A 20026-nucleotide genomic window follows, 5' to 3' on the forward strand; every position below is an offset into this window, starting at 1 on the left:
GATGGTTACGTGGCAGGCCGGACATTCTAGGCCCTTGTTGTAAGTCCACGAGACGGGGCGACGGGGTCACTTTTGATCGTGAGTCTCTGCTCGTCTCCGCAAGCTAATAATACACTATGGTTTGGGTATTTGTTCTGAGTTGGCCTCTGGCCTTTATGCACTAACCACCACGCGAGAATAGTTATGGGTCTCGACGTTGCAGTATCACCCAAAGCTTTGTCAGACGTCCAGTTCAGTAGTGCGGCACGGCTGGGCCGGCACCATCCTTGTAGAGGTGGAGCCTGGACCCGCCCTGCACGCAATGACTCGGAGTGCCACGGGCGATGGGCCCAGACCCCAGAGTGCTTATAGGAGGTAGAACGGCGGGGACCTCTCTGCTGAGCCTAGGTAGGGCTGCGACGTGTTGATCTTCCGAGGCCGGACATTGACCACAGAAAGGTGTGTCCGGCCAGAGTGATCGAGCGTGTTGGAAAACATGGTGCACCCCTGCAGGGAAGATTATCTATTAACAGTCGTGTCCACGGTAACGGACATTCAGACTTATATCCTGATCTTATACAACTACAAATGGATACTTGAAATATGTGGCTCCAGGATTGCTTTCTCGCAGGGAGTCGAGGAAGGATCTCTGGGCATTAATGTTACAACATGTTTGTTAATTAAAATGCTATTCTTTACTCTTCTACATGCTGCAAGATGCTTGGAGCTACTTGAAGATGCTAGTCTTTGATAGGCTAGGCCTTTCCCCTCTATTCCGGCATTCTGCAGTTCAGTCCATAGATACAAACCTTCCATTTGATACCAATGCATACTTAGTATAGATCTGATGCTTGCGAGTACTTTGGATGAGTACTCACGGTTGCTTTGCTACCCCATTTTCCCCCTTCTTTCTTCTTTCCGGTTGATGCAACCAGATGGTGGATCTTTGGAGCCAGATGCCACCCCCGTCGACTACTACTACATGGAGGTCGCTGAAGACCAGGAGTAGTTAGGAGGTCCCAGGCAGGAGGCCTTGCCTCTTCGATCATTGTTGCTTTTGTGCTAGCCTTCTTAAGGCATCCTTGTTTAACTTCTGTCTGTTCTCAGATATTATTACTTCCGCTGACTCTTTTGTGTATCGAGCTTGTATTCGAGCCCTCGAGTCCCCTGGCTTGTAATATAAAGCTTGTATTATTTTATTTGTGTCTAGAGTTGTGTTGTGATATCTTCCCGTGAGTCCCTGATCGTGATCATACACATTTGCATGTATGATTAGTGTACGATTGAATCGGGGGCGTCACAAGTTGGTATCAGAGCCGACTGCCTGTAGGATCCCCCTTTCCAACTCCTTGGCCGAAGTTGAGTCTAGTCTTTGAAAAATTATTTTACTAACATGGTTGTGTGACTTACGGGCCCACGTCGCCATTGGGTGGTATTAGAATCTTTTACTCCTCGACCTTTACTCTGGGACTCTGATCTCTCTTCTATTCGGGTTAATTGATTTTGTTAACTCTAACTCTAGGTTCTCGTAAACACTTTCTCCTAGAGAGCCCCTCACTTCAGATGATTGCTTGGTGCACCAGAAGATTCTGAAGATACTCTCTGATGTTTTACCGAGTCCCTTGTACCCTTCGCCGTTGCAATCCCTGCCACCGATAAATCCTTATGCATAACTACCTATGTTGTCGTTCATACCTTCATGCCCAGTTGCTCTTGTTATTACAAGATGTCCTGAAATACTTTTCGATGTTCCGAGGATTCTTTATGCTTACTGCCCTGCAGTCCTTGCCGCATGAATACCCCTACGGATAATTACTCGCTCTTATCGATTATCCATTCATCCCCAGTTATTCTTATGCTTCATAAGATACTTTGTAATACAATCCAAACTTTCGATGACCTCTGTCGGCTATTGCTCTAGAAGGTCTTACCTGCCTACACTCTAGTTAATTCCATATGCCTAGCAGTATCCATTGACGTCCCTTGTCATTATCATCTTGAGTCTTTCAATTTGATATGTCTGTGTCGCAATCATCCGTTGATCCTTATAGATTATCTTTCTGGCTCAGACGTCTTCCCGAACATGAGCTGGTTCTCGGCCAATCAGATTGCCATCGATTGTGCCCTAAGTCTATTCAACTTAACAATCCTTGGTCAGAGCGTTTGCTTCTGATCCCTTGATTTTGGAAATCGTAATTCATTTGCATTTGAACTCTGAATTACTCAGTTGTTTCTATAATCTGACCTCCTTGCCTTCTTCCTTCTTCTGGTTGAGTATCGTTGCTCACATCAGATCCCTCGTGGACCACCAGATCCTTGGTGTATTTTATCCGGCAGCATCCTTCATATTCGGTAACCTTGTGAGCTTTTCCTCGGATACATAATACCTTTGGTAAATTGTATCCCCGCTCTTGTCAACCATACTTTGCTTTCGAGCTTGAGTTATTTACTCGTGAAGTTTGTGGTATATGTTCTAAGATGTCCCTATGGGTTGAATCTTTGTCTTCCCTAAATCCGCGTAAACTCGAAAGTTATGCGGGTTATGCTCTACTGGCTTTTTGTTAGGTGAAATTTCAACACTACAACTTCTTCGAATGCGGGAAGTGAATGGAAAGTTTTGCATTAGAGAAGTTGGAGTCGACCTTGAACCTTTGTGTTCATGCCCATGGACCTGATGTAGAACTTATCTTGGAAGCTTCTTGTAGTAATAATAATCACATTGTGATAAGTTCATCTTGTAACTATGTTTGGTCCTTTGCAACTGTGGTTCTGACCATATAGTTCTTCTTTGATCCCATTTCTCGAACAAGTTGAAGTACTTGTCCTCTACAGATCTTTTCACGTGTCCAACCTCTATCTTGTTCTACCTTCGAGTATTACCCTCTGGTATCTCGAGAATATCAGGGAACTACATAACTTCTTATGAGTTCTTCACCAACTGTTATTTCTCGCTGACTCAAATTTTCCATGGGTTCTGAGTTGTTAGACACTCGAGAACACCGGTAACTGATTCGAGTCCACACTTTTCCCTTCCATTGTTTTGTTTAATCTTTCTTGCAACCTATCTTATCTGAGCAGTGATAATTCCCTGCTTATGTAAACACCTCGGTATACAAGCTCTGCCTGTAAGACCTTGTTTCTATTGTTGATGACATTCTGGTAGCCACCGATGGACGAGAACTTTGCCTATTGGTCCACCTCGTCTTAACGAGCAGGAAAATGGTTCTCTTTGTCCCTCGCCCTTGGTACCAACGTTGTTGCCAACATAACTAACAGGTTGTCCTCTGATCTGCCTTGCTATCATGACCGTGCTGAAAGAACATGCGGTGCCCCCATGTTTGGTTTTGGCAATTGATAACAATCTCTATGGACTAATGGCTTCCTTGAGTTATATTTGAAGGATTTGTCCATAGCATTTTCTTGGAGCCCATTTGTTGGTTTCAAGGAGAGTTTGTGATGACCATGGTGCTATTAAGGAATTATCCAAAGATCGGTCATCACTACAAGAAATATGTCAACTAGTAACCTTCTGCCAGTGACCCTGGAAGAATTGGTCATAGATCTATGACCATTTGAGACCAATTGGTCAAAAGCTGTTCGTGGGGCTCCAAACCCTAAACCATTACGACCATTTTTGTTAGAAAGGTCGTAATTTCCTTACACGAAATGGTCACAAAGCAAACAGTGCTGGTCCATTGCCTTATTTCTTGTTGTTAACGAACAATATAGATGGTCATAGCCTTGTAGATTGTGGTGGGTTGTGATGACTAGGCGCCATCTCATCAGTTTTGCCTATGTGTCATGTTTTGGGGAACGTAGTAATTTCAAAAAATTTCCTACGCACACGCAAGATCATGCTGATGGTATAGCAACGAGAGGGGAGAGTGTTGTCCACGTATCCTCATAGACCGTAAGCGGAAGCGTTATGACAACGCGGTTGATGTAGTCGTACGTCTTCACGATCCGACCGATCCAAGCACCGAACGTACGGCACCTCCGAGTTCAACACACGTTCAGCTCGATGACGATCCCCGGGCTTCGATCCAGCAAAGCTTCGGGGATGAGTTCCGTCAGCACGACGGCTTGGTGACGATGATGATGTTCTACCGGCGCAGGGCTTCGCCTAAACTCCGCAACGATATGACTGAGATGGAATATGGTGGAGGGGGGCACCGCAAAAGGCTAAGGAACAATCCGTAGATCAACTTTTGTGTCTATGGGGTGCCCCCTGCCCCCGTATATAAAGGAGTGGAGGAGGGGGAGGGCCGGCCCTCTCTATGGCGCGCCCTAGGGGAGTCCTACTCTCACCGGGAGTAGGATTCCCCTTTTCCTAGTCCAACTAGGAACCCTTCCATGTAGTAGGAGTAGGAGAGAAGGAAAGGGAAGAGAGAAGGAGAAGGAAGGAAGGGGGCGCCCCCCTCCCTAGTCCAATTCGGACTAGTCCAACGGGAGGGGTGCGGCCACCCTTTTGGCCCTTTCTCTCCTTTCCCGTATGGCCAAAAGAGGCCCAATACGAATTCCCGTAACTCTCCGGTACTCCGAAAAATACCCGAATCACTCGGAACCTTTCCGAACTCCGAATATAGTCGTCCAATATATCGATCTTTACATCTCGACCATTTCGAGACTCCTCGTCATGTCCCCGATCTCATCCGGGACTCCGAACTCCTTCGGTACATCAAAACTCATAAACTCATAATAAAACTGTCATCGTAACGTTAAGCGTGCGGACCCTATGGGTTCGAGAACTATGTAGACATGACCTAGAACTATTCTCGGTCAATAACCAATAGCGGAACCTAGATGCCCATATTGGCTCCTACATATTCTACGAAGATCTTTATCAGTCAAACCGCATAACAACATACGTTGTTCCCTTTGTCATCGGTATGTTACTTGCCCGAGATTCGATCGTCGGTATCCAATACCTAGTTCAATCTCGTTACCGGCAAGTCTCTTTACTCGTTCCGTAATGCATCATTCCGTAACTAACTCATTAGCTACATTTCTTGCAAGGCTTATAGTGATGTGCATTACCGAGAGGGCCCAGAGATACCTCTCCGACAATCGGAGTGACAAAACCTAATCTCGAAATACGCCAACCCAACATGTACCTTTGGAGACACCTGTAGTACTCCTTTATAATCACCCAGTTACGTTGTGACGTTTGGTAGCACACAAAGTGTTCCTCCGGTAAACGGGAGTTGCATAATCTCATAGTTACAGGAACATGTATACGTCATGAAGAAAGCAATAGCAACATACTAAACGATCGGGTGCTAAGCTAATGGAATGGGTCAAGTCAATCACAACATTCTCCTAATGATGTGATCCCATTAATCAAATGACGACACATGTCTATGGTTAGGAAACATAACCATCTTTGATCAATGAACTAGTCAAGTAGAGGCATACTAGTTACACTATGTTTGTCTATGTATTCACACATGTATTATGTTTCCGGTTAATACAATTCTAGCATGAATAATAAACATTTATCATGAAATAAGGAAATAAATAATAACTTTATTATTGCCTCTAGGGCATATTTCCTTCAGTCTCCCACTTGCACTAGAGTCAATAATCTAGTTCACATCACCATGTGATTTAACACCAATATTCACATCTGTATGTGATTAATACCCATAGTTCACATCGTCATATGATCAACGCCCAAAGGGTTTACTAGAGTCAATAATCTAGTTCACATGGCTATGTGATTAACACCCAAAGAGTACTAAGGTAGGATCATGTTTTGCTCATGAGAGAAGTTTAGTCAATGGGTCTGTCACATTCAGAGCCGTATGTGTTTTGCAAATATTCTATGTCCACAATGCTCTGCACGGAGCTACTCTAGCTAATTGCTCCCACTTTCAATATGTATCCAGATTGAGACTTAGAGTCATCTGGATTGGTGTAAAAGCTTGCATCATTGTAACTTTTTACGACTGGCCCTTTTATCACCTCCATAATCGAGAAACATCTCCTTAGTCCTCACTAAGGATATTCTTGACCGTTGTTCTAGTGATCTACTTTTAGATCAAAATTGTATTCCTTTGCCAAACTCAGAGCAAGGTATACAATAGGTCTAGTACACAACATAGCATACTTTATAGAACCTATGACTGAGGCATAGGGAATGACTGTTCATTCTTTTCTATTTTCTGCCATGGTCGGGTTTGAGTCTTACTCAACTTCACACCTTGCAACACAGGCAAGAACTCTTTCTTTGACTGTTCCATTTTGAACTACTTCAAAATCTTGTCAAGGTATGTACTCATTGAAAAATCTTATCAAGCGTCTTGATCTATCTCTATAGATCTTGATGCTTAATGTGTAAGCAGCTTCACCAAGGTCTTTCTTTGAAAAACTCCTTTCAAACACTCCTTTATGCTTTCCAGAAAAATTCTACATTATTTCCGATCAACAATATGTCATTCACATATACTTATCAGAAATGTTGTAGTGCTCCCACTCACTTTCTTGTAAATACAGGCTTCACCGCAAGTCTGTATTAAAACTATATGCTTTGATCAACTTATCAAAGCGCATATTCCAACTCCGAGATGCTTGCACCAGTCCATTGATGGATCGCTGGAGCTTGCACATTTTGTTAGCACCTTTCGGATCGACAAAACCTTCTGGTTGCATCATATACAACTCTTCTTTAAAAAATCCATTAAGGAATGCAGTTTTGACATCCATTTGCCAGATTTCATAAAATGTGGCAATTGCTAACATGATTCAGACAGACTTAAGCATAGATACGAGTGAAAAACTCTCATCGTAGTCAACACATTGAACTTGTCGAAAACCTTTTGCGACAATTCTAGCTTTGTAGATAGAAACACTATCAGTGTCCGTCTTCCTCTTGAAGATCCATTTAATCTCAATATCTCGCCGATCATTGGGCAAGTCAATCAAAGTCCATACTTTGTTTTCATACATGGATCTTATCTCAGATCTCACGGCCTCAAGCCATTTTGCGGAATCTAGGCTCACCATCGCTTCTTCATAGTTCGTAGGTTCGTCATGGTCTAGTAACATAACTTCCAGAACAGGATTACCGTACCACTCTGGTGCGGATCTTACTCTGGAAGACCTACGAGGTTCTGTAGTAACTTAATCTGAAGTTTCATGATCATCATCATTAACTTCCTCACTAATTGGTGTAGTAGTCACAGGAACAGATTTCTGTGATGAACTACTTTCAAATAAGGGAGCAGGTACAGTTACCTCATCAAGTTCTACTTTCCTCCCACTCACTTCTTTCGAGAGAAACTCCTTCTCTAGAAAGGATCCATTCTTAGCAACGAATGTTTTGCCTTTGGATCTGTGATAGAAGGAGTACCCAATAGTTTCCTTTGGGTATTCTATGAAGACGCACTTTTCCGATTTGGGTTCGAGCTTATCAGGTTGAAAACCCTTTTCACATAAGCATCACAACTCCAAACTTTAAGAAACGACGGCTTAGGTTTACTGCTAAACCATAGTTCATACGGTGTCGTCTCAACGGATTTAATGGTGCCCTATTTAACATGAATGCAGCTGTCTCTAATGCATAAACCCAAAACGATATTGGTAAATCGGTAAGAGACATCATTGATCGCACCATATCAAATAAAGTGCGGTTATGACGTTTGGACACACCATTACGTTATGGTGTTCCATGTGGCGTGAGATGTGAAATTATTCCACATTGTTTTATATAAAGGCCAAACTCGTAACTCAAATATTCTCCTCCACGATCAGATCGTAGAAACTTTATTTTTCTTGTTACGATGATTCTCCACTTCACTCTGAAATTCTTTGAACTTTTCAAATGTTTCAGACTTGTGCTTCATTAAGTAGATATACTCATATCTGCTCAAATCATCTTGTGAAGGTCAGAAAATAACGATACCTACCACGAGCATCAACACACATTGGACCGCATACATCGGTATGTATTATTTCCAACAAGTCAGTATCTCGTTCCATTGTTCCGAACAACGGAGTTTCAGTCATCTTGCCCAAAAGGCATGGTTCGCAAGTATCAAATGATTCATAACCAAGTGATTCCGAAAATCCATCTTTATGGAGTTTCTTCATGCGCTTTACACCGATATGACCCAAACGGCAGTGCCACAAATAAGTTGCACTATCATTATTAACTTTGCATCTTTTGGCATCAATATTATGAATATGTGTATCACTACGATCGAGATCCAACAAACTATTTTCATTGGGTGTATGACCATTGAAGGTTTTATTCATTTAAACAGAACAATAATTAGTCTCTGATTTTAAATGAATAATTGTATTGCAATAAACATGATCAAATCATATTCATGCTCAACGCAAACGCCAAATAACATTTATTTAGGTTTAACACTAATCCCGAAAGTATAGGGAGTGTGCGATGATGATCATATCAATCTTGGAACTACTTCCAACACTCATCGTCACTTCCCCTTCAACTAGTCTTTGTTTATTTTGTAACTCCTGTTTCGAGTTACTAATCTTAGCAACCGAACAAGTATCAAATACTCAGGGGCTACTATAAACACTAGTAAAGCACACATTAATAACATGTATATCAAATATACCCTTGTTCACTTTGCCATCCTTCTTATCCACCAAATATTTGGAGTAGTTCCACTTCCAGTGACCATTTCCTTTGCAGTAGAAGTACTCAGTTTCAGGCTTTAGGTTCAGCTTTGGGCTTCTTCGCGGGAGTGACAACTTTCTTGCAATTCTGCTTGAAGTTCCCTTTCTTTCCCTTTGCCCTTTTCTTGAAACTAGTGGTCTTGTCAATCATCAACACTTGATGCTCTTTCTTGATTTCTACCTTCGTCGATTTCAGCATCACGAAGAGCTCGGGAATCGTTTTCGTCATCCCATGCATACTGTAGTTCATCACAAAGTTCTACTAACTTGGTGATGGTGACTAGAGAATTCTGTCAATCACTATCTTATCTGGAAGATTAACTCCCACTTGATTCAAGCGATTGAAGTACTCAGACAATCTGAGCACATGCTTACTAGTTGAGCGATTCTCCTCCATCTTTTGCCAATAGAACTTGTTGGAGACTTCATATCTCTCAACTCGGGTATTTGCTTGAAATATTAACTTCAATTCCTGGAACATCTCATATGGTCCATGACGTTCAAAACGTTTTTGAAGTCCCGATTCTAAGCCGTTAAGCATGGTGCACTAAACTATCAAGTAGTCATCATATTGAGCTAGCCAAACATTCATAACGTCTGCATCTGCTCCTGCAATAGGTCTGTCACCTAGCGGTGCATCAAGGACATAGTTCTTCTGTGCAGCAATGAGGATAAACCTCAGATCACGGATCCAATCCGCATCATTGCTACTAACATTTATCAACACAATTTTCTCTAGGAACATATCAAAATAAACATATGAAAGCAACAACGCAAGCTATTGATCTACAACATAATTTGCAAAATACTACCAGGACTAAATTCATGATAAATTTAAGTTCAATTAATCATATTACTTAAGAACTCCCACTTAGAAAGACATCCCTCTAATCCTCTAAGTGATCATGTGATCCAAATCAACTAAACCATAACCGATCATCACGTGAATTGGAGTAGCTTTCAATGGTGAACATCATTATGTTGATCATATCTACTATATGATTCACGCTCGACCTTTCAGTCTCCGTGTTCCGAGGCCATATCTGCATATGCTAGGCTCGTCAAGTTTAACCTGAGTATTCCGCGTGTGCAAAACTGGCTTGCACCCGTTGTAGATGGACGTAGAGCTTATCACACCCGATCATCACGTGGTGTCTGGGCACGACGAACTTTGGCAACGGTGCATACTCAGGGAGAACACTTCTTGATAATTTTTAGTGAGAGATCATCTTATAATGCTACCATCAAACAAAATAGAATAAGATGTATAACAGATAAACATCATATGCAATCAAAATATGTGGCATGATATGGCCATGATCATCTTGCGCCTTTGATCTCCATCTCCAAAGTACTGTCATGATCTCTATCGTCACCGGCACGACACCATGATCTTCATCATCTTGATCTATATCAATGTGTCGTCACATGGTCGTCTCGCCAACTATTGCTCTTGCAACTATTGCTATCGCATAGAGATAAAGTAAAGCAATTATTTGGCACTTGCATCTTATGCAACAAAGAGACAACCATAGAGCTTCTGCCAGTTGCCGATAACTTCAACAAAACATGATCATCTCATACAACAACTTATATCTTATCACGTCTTGACCATATCACATCACAACATGCCCTGCAAAAACAAGTTAGACGTCCTCTACTTTGTTGTTGCAAGTTTTACGTGGCTGCTACGGGCTGAGCAAGAACCATTCTTACCTACGCATCAAAACCACAACGATAGTTCATCAAGTTGGTGCTGTTTTAACCTTCTCAAGGACCGGGCGTAGCCACACTCGATTCAACTAAAGTTGGAGAAACTGACACCCGCTAGTCACCTGTGTGCAAAGCACGACGGTAAAACCAGTCTCGCGTAAGCGTACGCGTAATGTCGTTCCGGCCCGCTTCATCCAACAATACCGCCGAACCAAAGTATGACATGCTAGTAAGCAGTCTGACTTGTATCGCCCACAACTCACTTGTGTTCTACTCGTGCATATAGCATCAACGCATAAAACCTAGGCTCGGATGCCACTTTTGGGGAACGTAGTAATTTCAAAAAATTTCCTACGCACACGCAAGATCATGGTGATGGTATAGCAACGAGAGGGGAGAGTGTTATCCACGTACCCTCGTAGACCGTAAGCGGAAGCGTTATGACAATGCGGTTGATGTAGTCGTACGTCTTCACGATCCGACCGATCCAAGCACCGAACGTACGACACCTCCGAGTTCAGCACACGTTCAGCTCGATGACGATCCCCGGGCTCCGATCCAGCAAAGCTTCGGGGATGAGTTCCGTCAGCACGACGGCTTGGTGACGATGATGATGTTCTACCGGCGTAGGGCTTCGCCTAAACTCCGCGACGATATGACCGAGGTGGAATATGGTGGAGGGGGGCACCGCACACGGCTAAGGAACGATCCGTAGATCAACTTTTGTTTCTATGGGGTGCCCCCTGCCCCCGTGTATAAAGGAGTGGAGGAGGGGAGGGCCGGCCCTCTCTATGGCGCGCCCTAGGGGAGTCCTACTCTCACCGGGAGTAGGATTCCCCTTTTCCTAGTCCAACTAGGAACCCTTCCATGTAGTAGGAGTAGGAGAGAAGGAAAGGGAAGAGAGAAGGAGAAGGAAGGAAGGGGGCGCCCCCCCTCCCTAGTCCTATTCGGACTAGTCCAAGGGGACGCCCCCCCTCCCTAGTCCAATTCGGACTAGTCCAAGGGGAGGGGTGCGGCCACCCTTTTGGCCCTTTCTCTCCTTTCCCGTATGGCCCAGAGAGGCACAATATGAATTCCCGTAACTCTCCGGTACTCCGAAAAATACCCGAATCACTCGGAACCTTTCCGAACTCCGAATATAGTCGTCCAATATATCGATCTTTACGTCTCGACCATTTCGAGACTCCTCGTCATGTCCCCTATCTCATCCGGGACTCCGAACTCTTTTGGTACATCAAAACTCATAAACTCATAATAAAACTGTCATCGTAACGTTAAGCGTGCGGACCCTACGGTTTTGAGAACTATGTAGACATGACCTAGAACTATTCTCGGTCAATAACCAATAGCGGAACCTGGATGCCCATATTGGCTCCTACATATCCTACGAAGATCTTTATCGGTCAAACTGCATAACAACATACGTTGTTCCCTTTGTCATCGGTATGTTACTTGCCCGAGATTCGATCGTCGGTATCCAATACCTAGTTCAATCTCGTTACCGGCAAGTCTCTTTACTCGTTCCGTAATGCATCATTCCTTAACTAACTCATTAGCTACATTGCTTGCATTACCGAGAGGGCCCAGAGATACCTCTCCGACAATCGGAGTGACAAAACCTAATCTCGAAATACGCCAACCCAACATGTACCTTTGGAGACACCTGTAGTACTCCTTTATAATCACCCAGTTAAGTTGTGACGTTTGGTAGCACACAAAGTGTTCCTCCGGTAAACGGGAGTTGCATAACCTCATAGTTACAGGAACATGTATAAGTCATGAAGAAAGCAATAGCAACATACTAAACGATCGGGTGCTAAGCTAATGGAATGGGTCAAGTCAATTACAACATTCTCCTAATGATGTGATCCCATTAATCAAATGACAGCACATGTCTATGGTTAGGAAACATAACCATCTTTGATCAATGAACTAGTCAAGTAGAGGCATACTAGTGACACTATGTTTGTGTATGTATTCACACATGTATTATGTTTCCGGTTAATACAATTCTAGCATGAATAATAAACATTTATCATGAAATAAGGAAATAAATAATAACTTTATTATTGCCTCTAGGGCATATTTCCTTCATCATGTCCATGTGACAATTTTTGCCCTAGGTTGTGAAGCAACCTATATTTCTGTTATTCCAAAAATTCTCAAAAAATTCTTATAAATTGTTTGGATCATATCTTCATCAAATATGTCAAAAACCTTCCTTGCCTAGTTCAAAAATAACTCAACAATATTCATTTTCCTATTCTATTCAGAGCAGCACTTTGTGAAGGAAGTGTTATTTATATATTCTTGATTTCCCTAAAAAAATTGTGAAGACATTCTTCTTAGTATATGATCATCCTCAGCCAAAACTCACGCCCATTGGCCATGTGCATTTCCCGTACTGCTAATCAAACACTTGGCTGCTAATTCATGTTTGAGCTTAGTTCGGTCTCCTCATGAGAATCTTATGTTATAAATTTCTTCCTAGCACCTACCTAGGGAGTGCCCAACCCACTAGACATGCCTAGGCCTCCCAGAACGCATGGCAACGCCACGGTCACGCGGTGACCACGCGGCGGCATGCGAGCGTATGCGCTCTAGAGTTGGGGCCCTCGGCCACCGTCCAAACCTCGATGTCTCGCCATCCAACCATGTATTCTGATTAAATAGATACTTATTTACCTACAAATGATTTTTGGAAAAAATAAAGAGCAAACTATGAGGCACCTGCAGTTCAAAATTGACCCGCTTACAGCTGAATCGACGGGAATTTGTCTTTTTCACCAGAGGTGGATAAAAACTTTTGACACCCAACCATTTTTTCAATTGTGCATTATATATGGCCTAGTATTTTATAAAATTGATTAGGTTCAATTTTGCAACAAATATATGGTAGGTCCTTCACAAAAAAACTCATTTTGGGATCTCGAAAAAATGGAAAATGAAATTTTCGTCCAAAGAAAATGAAAAGTTCCTTAGCCAACATTGTTTGTCATTCCAAGATGCACCATTGTGCATGATATGAGGTCATTTGAACAAACCATGCCATGAATGTGGCCATAAGATTGATCATTTGGCTTGAAAGCCATGAATATTCACACATGATAGCTCATTTCTGAGAACATTTTTTAAAATAATTACCATATTACAAGTTCATTATTTTTCCTGGAAACTTGGCCACATATAATGACACAATGCGAAGGTTTTCCAATTTTTTGATTTTTTTTGAATTTTTTATGCCCGTTTCAAAATGCGGTCAAAACGGCGGGCTTGACCGTTCCTAGCTAGTGGTTGAATCTTGGAATTTTTTTGATGTTTCTCTGATTAAATAGATACTTATGTACCTAGAAATGATTTTTGTAAAAAATAAAGAGATAACTACGAGGCAGCTATAGTTCAAATTTGACCCGCTTCCAACTGAATCGGCGGGAATTTGTCTTTTTCGTGAGAGGTGGACCAAAACTTTTAACACCCAACCATTTGGTCAATTGTGGTTTAAATATGGCCTAGTATTTTAGAAAATTGATTTGGTACAATTTTGCAACAAATATATGGTAGGTCCTTCACAAGAAAAACTCATTTCGGGCACTCGAAAAATGGAAAATGAATTTTTCGTCCAAAGAAAATGAAAAGTTCCTTAGGCAACATTGTTTATCATTCCAAGATGCACCGTTGTGCATGATATGAGCTCATTTGAACAAACTATGCCATGGATGTGGCCATAAGATTGATCATTTAGCTTGAAAGCCATGAATCTTCACACATGATAGCTCATTTCTGAGAACACTTTTTTTAAAATAATTACTGTATTACAAGTTTATTATTTTCCCTGGAAACTTGGCCACATATAGTGACACAATGCGAAGGTTTTCCAATTTTTTGATTTTTTTTGAATTTTTTATGCCCGTTTCAAAATGTGGTCAAAACGGCGGGCTTGACTGTTCCTAGCTAGTGGTTGAATCTTGGAAATTTTTTGATGTTTCTATGATTAAATAGATACTTATGTACCTAGAAATGATTTTTGGAAAAAATAAAGAGATAACTACGAGGCAGCTATAGTTCAAATTTGACCCGCTTCCAACTAAATCGGCAGGAATTTGTCTTTTTCATGAGAGGTGGATCAAAACTTTTAACACCCAACCATTTGGTCAATTGTGGTTTAAATATGGCCTAGTATTTTAGAAAACTGATTTGGTACAATTTTGCAACAAATATATGGTAGGTCCTTCACAAAAAAACTCATTTCGGGCACTCGAAAAATGGAAAATGAATTTTTCGTCCAAAGAAAATGAAAAGTTACTTAGGCAACATTGTTTGTCATTCCAAGATGCACCGTTGTGCATGATATGAGGTCATTTGAACAAACTATGCCATGAATGTGGCCGTAAGATTGATCATTTGGCTTGAAAGGCATGAATCTTCACACATGATAGCTCATTTCTGAGAACACTTTTTTAAAATAATTACCGTATTACAAGTTTATTATTTTTCCTGGAAACTTGGCCACATATAATGACACAATGCGAAGGTTTTCCAATTTTTTGAATTTTTTGAATTTTTTATGCCCGTTTCAAAATGCGGTCAAAACGGCGGGCTTGACCGTTCCTAGCTAGTGGTTGAATCTTGGAAATTTTTTGATGTTTCTCTGATTAAATAGATACTTATGTACCTAGAAAAATGATTTTTGGAAAAAATAAAGAGATAACTACGAGGCAGCTATGGTTCAAATTTGACCCGCTTCCAACTGAATCGACGGGAATTTGTCTTTTTCATGAGAGGTGGATCAAAACTTTTTACACCCAACCATTTGGTCTATTGTGGTTTAAATATGTCCTAGTATTTGAGAAAATTGATTTGGTACAATTTTGCAACAAATATATGGTAGGTCCTTCACAAAAAAAACTCATTTCGGGCACTCGGAAAATGGAAAATAAATTTTTCATCCAGAGAAAATGAAAAGTTCCGTAGGCAACATTGTTTGTCATTCTAAGATGCACCCTTGTGCACGATATGAGGTCATTTGAAAAAACTATGCCATGAATGTGGCCATAAGATTGATCATTTGGCTTGAAAGCCATGAATCTTCACACATGATAGCTCATTTCTGAGAACACTTTTTTAAAACAATTGCCGTATTACAAGTTTATTATTTTTCCTGGAAACTTGGCCACATATAATGACACAATGCGAAGGTTTTCCAATTTTTTGATTTTTTTTAATTGTTTATGCTCATTTCAAAATGCGGTCAAAACGGCGGGCTTGACCGTTCCTAGCTAGTGGTTGAATCTTGGAAATTTTTTGATGTTTCTCTGATTAAATAGATACTTATGTACCTAGAAATGATATTTGGAAAAAAATAAAGAGATAACTACGAAGCAACTATAGTTCAAATTTGACCCACTTCGAGCTGAATCGGCGGGAATTTGTCTTTTTCATGAGAGGTGGATCAAAACTTTTTACACCCAACCATTTGGTCAATTGTGGTTTAAATATGGCCTAGTATTTTAGAAAATTGATTTGGTACAATTTTGCAACATTTTTTTGGAAGGCCCTTCAAAAAAACTCATTTTGGGCACTCGAATAATGATTAAAATTAGCTACATAGATAAAAATTGCATGCAAACTGGCTATCATCCATAAAATATGGTCCAAATTGATAGAAAATTTTAGTTGTGCCATTTTGCAAAATACTTTTGATTGTTACTTCACAAAAGCCTCCTAGTTTTAGTACTTAGAAACTATTCTAAATCATAATTTTTCTGAACCAATCAGAGCTCTTCACACGGATCACCCCCTTAGCCGATCTAGATCGTCCACATCCGACAGATCCAATGTTTCCTAGGTCCCCTCTCAACCCAACCCAACCCAAACCCTAGCAGCCCCCCTCTCCCACATCATCGCCGCCACCCACCCCGATCCCATCCCTCCCCTCGTCTCCCTCCCAAGCCCAACCCACTTCCTCTGCCCTCTTCCTCGACCCCGTCGCCGCCGCCGCCCCTCATCTCCACCGGCGCTGGGCCTCCCCGCCGGCGACCTCGCTGCCCTTCTCCCGCACCGCTGCCGCCCCCACCCTCGCGCGCCGACGAACGGACCAATCCCAAATCCTCGAATCCTACATGCCGCCCGTCCCTCCGACCCGGATCCCCCTCCATGCGGCCGCATGACGACGAGGACGACGGTGCCGATGCCGGTGACCGTGACGAGCGCCTCTTCGCGGGCGTGCGCTTCGCGCTCGTCGGCTTTGACCCCGCCTCCGAGTCCCAGGTGCGCCCGCCCGCCCGCCTCGACGCGGTTCCCGCAGCCACGCCCTCCTTTTCATTTCGGATTTTGCCGCGCAGCGCCTCATCTCACCGGCCCGGCGACCATAGGTAGGCAGTGCACGGCCAGGATGGCGGCGTACCATGCCACGACCACGTACGCGCATGGCACTCGTCGTCCTCGGCGTCCCTGGAGTTGGCGTAGGAGGGGCTGGCCGGTGTCCCACGTCGATGTCCTCCTCCCTCTTCTCTTGCGTGACCTGGAGGAGACCAGGGCGCCGCCCCATCACGGTCGTTCTCGTTCACCTCTGCTCCAGCATCGAGGCCATCAACCTCGGGAACCCGCTCCTCAACCGCACCGTCGACGGCTTCCTCAAGATCGGCGCCGTACGCGCCCCTTCCTCCCTCCTCTTCCATCCAATGTCTGTATGTTGAAATGTGTCTGACTCTGGTCCAATGTATGTGTGCAGGTCGGCGCCTACGGGGTGGTCATCGAGGACGCCTTCGACTGCATCCACAGGGGTAACAACCACGCGCATCCCGTCTCTCCTACTCTATCTAGTATACAAACGGTGTTGTTAGCCACAAGATCTGGATTTATTTCTACGGATGTTGGTTAAGTTTGCTTCAGGCTATTCTACTAGTTCCACTAGTAATGCACTGATAGGCATATAATATATTCTAACCTAGAACTGACTAAATGTTCAGTACTTCAGGCTATTTCAATAGCATTGCCTAGTTTCGAGCAAACTCTCATAGAATAACAGTAGACAAGCAGTTGGGAAGTGGGTTTATTATCAAAATGTTGATTTAGATATGATTAGTAGATACCCATGTTCCAGCAAATTGTTTTGTTAAGTTTCATGTCCCAGCAAATTAAACCATGCATCAGATTTGGGAATGAAAACAGATAGTGGCCTGCAGGCTGTAATAACAAGATATTTGTTCACTACATAATCTAGGAGCATTGCTCAAAATAATTCAGGCTCCTTGTTTGTACTGCAGCACTACTAGACTATTAAATTTATGTAAGCCACTATGTGACCAGTATGTGATCAAATTCTAGCGCTCTGCTTACTGTATATGAGCAGACTCTATTTACTAGTTATTCTAATGAGGCCTATGAAGTTACTGTATATGACTCAGATCTGACGTTTTTGTTGTCTGTCTGGTTTCTCAGGATGTGGGTGGTGCAGTGGCCGCAAGAACATGCTCGGCAGCGTCTAGGCCGGGTCAGGGAGGCTGACAGCGGTGGCTACTTCCTTACAAGGACTATAAGCTCGCCCATGACTACACGACCCTCTAGGTCCTGTCTGCATGCCCGCTCCCTCCTCCCTTCCTCCTGCAGGTACCTGTTTAGGCCGCAAGTGGACCTGACATGCTTATGAGTTCAGCATATGCGCTGTGTTATGTTCAGCTTCTTATGTGTCATGGAAATGTCCTTGTGTTGCATAGTAGGCCCTGAATTATTCATGTTGTTGGTGATGAGATGACATGCTTCTGAATTATTCATGTTGCTTCCTATGTAAGCTTGCTAATGAATATGATTGACTTAATGAAACTCATGTCAATGCACTTGCGCACGGTTTTGCACCTGATGCTGGTTTTGCGCCGATGCTGGTTTTGCCTGGATGTGCAGCAGTCGTCTTGTTTGATTGCTAATTGCTGGGTGCTGGCTGGCGTACAATTTAATTTGTCTGCATGGTTGCTTAGTGTAGCAGCACTTGGCAATGTGTAGCAGTGAGTGCACTCGCTAGTTAGCCCACTTAGCATTAGTATGATATTGAAAGACTATTGTGCCTCCTAATTTTATGCCTGTTCAATCAAATGCTCAATTTACTTGCTTTGATGTAATTCCTGGATTCCTAACTAGGGTTATTCTAGCCTATTTATTTATTGTGAGCGAGTTACTTTTTGTACCCTTTTTTAGATCATCCATTCCCTATATCTGAGGTCTGAGCCAGCTTGTGTCCAGGTCCATTCTTTTTGTGTCCCTTTCAAAGTGTTCATATGGTGGTGTGTCATCAAGTTCCAGTGTGCTGCAGTTAGCCGTTGATATGCATGGTGGTGCCTGCTTATGTCTGTTCATATGTAGAATCTCTGGCTGATGTTTGTTTTGATTGATGTGCGTTCATTACCAATTCCTGAGGATGATTTGTGTTCCTCATGGCGATTCGTCTCGGACGCTACAAGCTATTCTTTGTTGTGTGGTATATCCTGATTGGTGGCATTCTATGTGCCAACTTATCCTGGAAACGACACATACATTCATATGCAGTCCTCTGTTATTTTTCTTTTCTCTGTGTTAAATGATCTAAATGTGCGGACCAAATGATCTCATAGTTTGAATGCACCATAGTTTTGCATAACCTTGGTACATTTACATGCACACGCATACACATTTGACTGCTGAGTGTTTGAATTATTGGAATGTGGGGGTTGGTCTGTTTATTCCCATGTTCTTAAGTTTTGTGTATTTAGACTGTAACTCTTAAGATATCATTGTAGCTGTAAGTAGACTGCAAGTTACTAGCAGATTGTAATGGCAGTCTAATTATCACTTTAATTTTCTCCCAAATGACTGTAAGTGGACTGTACGTTGTGACACCACTGATCCCAGACCTACAAATAGTAGTTTGATGGATCTGTAGGTTTTTTGGGTTGTGGTATTACGATAGTTGTAGCTCACATGTTTGAAACCAGGTCCAGTTCCAACCCGATTAGGATCGGCCTTTTAGCAGCATGGATTTACCAAGTTGGGATGTTGGGATAGTTGGATTCCTGTTGTCTCTTGTAGCACCAAATGCTAGTATGTGTTTTACTAAAGTCATCAGATAGTTAACTCACTGTGAGATGTCCACACTTGTTTTGTTAACAAACATGAACTGTTAAGTCATCTATTCCTGGCTGTTGCTTTTGTTCAGTATATATGTGTGATTTCTGTTCTTTTGTTCTATTCACTGTGTGAGTACAGTTTCTTATTGGCACCAAGGTGTTTGAGATGGTCTTCCTGTTGGTGCATGAGGAAGAGGAAGTGAAGTCATTGATTTGTCCACCGAGGAAGAGGAAGCGTGAAGTCTTTGTTTGTCCAGAGGGTAAGTCCTCGGTCTGTCCCACTCTTCCTGTGCTATGTGATTGTGACCTCCATGTGTTATCTACTTATCTGGACACTTTGGTTCATATACTATTCTTGTGATTTTCCAATGCTATATCAAAAAATGAATCTGTAACCTTTAATGAATTCAATGTATGATCGTGATGAGAATGAATGAATGAATGATATCATACCAACTTGTTTTTGCCCTTGATCAGTATCATTTGTGGTAGCTCCTAAGCAACATGATCTTTTTCTTGCTCCAAGATCCCAAGTGTGGTGTTGTACTTTTGTTGTGCTTGATTGATGTCCTGCTAGCTGCTACTGTTAA

The 20026-nt window shown here is 42.4% G+C and overlaps 1 non-coding gene across 1 annotated transcript; it reads left to right on the forward strand.

Annotated features, from left to right (window-relative positions):
* Positions 1-18737: 18737 nt before the first annotated feature.
* On the forward strand, positions 18738-18871 carry LOC123140441 (small nucleolar RNA snoR80). The gene has a single exon (XR_006470002.1). It is a non-coding gene; the product is annotated as a small nucleolar RNA snoR80 (small nucleolar RNA).
* Positions 18872-20026: the final 1155 nt, after the last annotated feature.

This window comes from Triticum aestivum, chromosome 6B (genome assembly GCF_018294505.1).
Source record: "Triticum aestivum cultivar Chinese Spring chromosome 6B, IWGSC CS RefSeq v2.1, whole genome shotgun sequence".
Taxonomy (NCBI): Eukaryota; Viridiplantae; Streptophyta; class Magnoliopsida; order Poales; family Poaceae; genus Triticum; species Triticum aestivum.